Source organism: Palaemon carinicauda, chromosome 10, assembly GCF_036898095.1.
Source record: "Palaemon carinicauda isolate YSFRI2023 chromosome 10, ASM3689809v2, whole genome shotgun sequence".
In the NCBI taxonomy this organism is placed as follows: domain Eukaryota; kingdom Metazoa; phylum Arthropoda; class Malacostraca; order Decapoda; family Palaemonidae; genus Palaemon; species Palaemon carinicauda.
Window position 1 is genome coordinate 136,870,758 of NC_090734.1, and position 2,500 is coordinate 136,873,257.

Sequence of the window (2,500 nt, forward strand, 5' to 3'; positions counted from 1 at the left end):
CTTATAGCATCCTGCTTTTCCAAATAGGGTTGTAGCTTAGGTAATAATAATAATAATAATAATAATAATAATAATAATAATAATAATAATACTAATAATAATATCAATAATAATAATAATGATGAAAATAATACTAATAATAATAATAGTGATGATGATAATAATAATAATAATAATAATAATAATAATAATATTAAAACCTGTAGTAGAAGCATGCCTATGAACAGAATTAGATCCAGAAGGGTGTAGTAAAGCAGCTGCTTAATAGAGTATTCAAGGATTTATGAGGAAGGTAATCTTTTCTCCGGGCAAAAAGATGTCGGTTTAAATTCCACTGTAAAACCATATATGACGTCACCTACGTTTAGCAGTAGACATAACTTGCGTTATATATCATTTCATAAAGCACCTTCTACCCTAACGAGAGGGGCCACAATGAATTAGGAAATGTATAGCTTACATATTATTATTATTATTACCATTATTATTATTATTACAAGCCAAGCTACAACCCTAGTTGGAAAAGCAAGATACTATAAGCCCAAGGGCTCCAACAGGGAAATATAGCCTAGTGAGGAAAGAAAAATAAGGAAATAAATAAGCTACAAGAGAAGTAATAAATAATCAATATAAAATATTTTAAAAACAGTAACAACATTAAATTAGATCTCTTATATATAAACAATAAAACTTCAAAACAAACAAAACAGATAGAACAGCGTGCCCGACTGTACTCTCAAGCAAGAGAACTCTACCGCAGGACAGTGGAAGGCCATGGTACAGAGGCTATGGCACTAACCAAGACTAGAGTACAATACTGCAGATGAAATCGATATTAAACAAAAAGATGGAACTGGCGAAGTAAAATTGGTAAGCGATATAATTCACGCTCTTTCTAGTCGGTAGGCAACGAGGCCATGTAAGACATTGACTTAAAATACTAGATCATTTATTTACCATCGCATATTTTACAACCTTCCAAGAATCGCCAAATTGGTTATAGGGATATAATACTTTGATATCGTGTTTAACACTATAGAAAAAGCATTTAGAAGTATACGTCCTTCGTAAATATCTGCATATTTGAGGGTGTAATTTCACCACATACAATATTCTATCAAAAATTTTCCCTTTGCTTAACTTTATCATTCACCTTAAGACATTAATCACATCATATACATGATGATCCTAATCTGTTATTTCATTTAGTTTACACTTATAACTCATATCAAAATGTCTGTATTTATATAACAATCCGAAGATAAATTACTTTACTTACTAAACAAATTGCTATATGTAAAAATTGATTATCACCATAGGTACAGATTTGACAATAGATAGAAATGAGTTATTTTTAAATTAAAACTATGCAAGAAATTAATTATATTCATCTCATGTCGAATGCACAGTAAATATTAATAATCAACTATATGTATATTTAAGTTTATTTATATACATATCTCAGTATATAGCACATTGGTAGTCCATCTGTTATCAGTTACTCATAAGACAATAGCTAATTTGAGTAATATTTCAATTTCGAATGTAATGTTAGAAAATGATAAAACCATGCAGCAAACAAGCTGAAATTGTTAATAGACAAAATGCTTACAAATATTTTGCAACTACTTTGAATCATCAGTCAGGAACTTCTCTCCAATTCTGATAATGGTAATTTTGATAATGGTTTTTGTATAGCATATAGGCTGTGCCTGTATTTGCTAGTAGGGGTTTGTGTTCTGCAGAATAAGTTCAATAAAGCAAGAGGAAAAAGTACATTCGTAGCTTCATCGCATTTGCCATACATTTGTTATTCTTATTTATGTATGTATGTATGTATGTATGTATGTATGTATGTATGTATGTATTTATGTATGTATGTGTGTATGTATGTATATATGTATGTATGTATGTATGTATATATCTAACCGAGGCCGTTTGCATCAATAGGCGTAGGAGGGGATGGTGATGTATGTATGTATGTATGTGTCTGAGCGTGTATGTGTATTTGCATTTAGATAGAACAGGTATGTAATAAAGTGTCAGTTATAAAAGAGTTAGAAATAAAAACTTGATTTGGATATAATTTTCAAAGATAGGTTCATTCGTAAAAGTAAATAAATGTTTTCAATATTTTACCTATAGTTAGCAGCAGTAATATTTGAAAACCCCATCAAAATGATAGTCCAGAAAACGTGTTAGTTTTAAATTGCAATAATATAGTCTGACAATAATTGCAGAATTGTTATACGTGATGCATGTGTACTTGATCATAACTTTAATTATGAATGAAATAAAAATCTGTGAGATGAGTTAGAAATAATAACTTGATTTGGATATGATTTTAAAAGATAGGTCCATTTGCAAAAATAAATAAATGTTTTCACCAATAGTTAGTAGCAGTAATTATTGAAAAACCCATCAAAATGATATTCCAGAAAACATTATTTTTTAGGCTGTATATTCTAGAGTAATATAGTCTGATATTAATTGCAAAATT

At 29.0% G+C, this 2,500-nt stretch overlaps 1 protein-coding gene across 3 annotated transcripts in view; it reads right to left on the reverse strand.

Annotated features, from left to right (window-relative positions):
• The window catches only part of LOC137648503 (calsenilin), a 712,312-nt gene that overhangs the window by 122,845 nt on the left and 586,967 nt on the right, over positions 1 to 2,500 (reverse strand). The window lies entirely within an intron of this gene.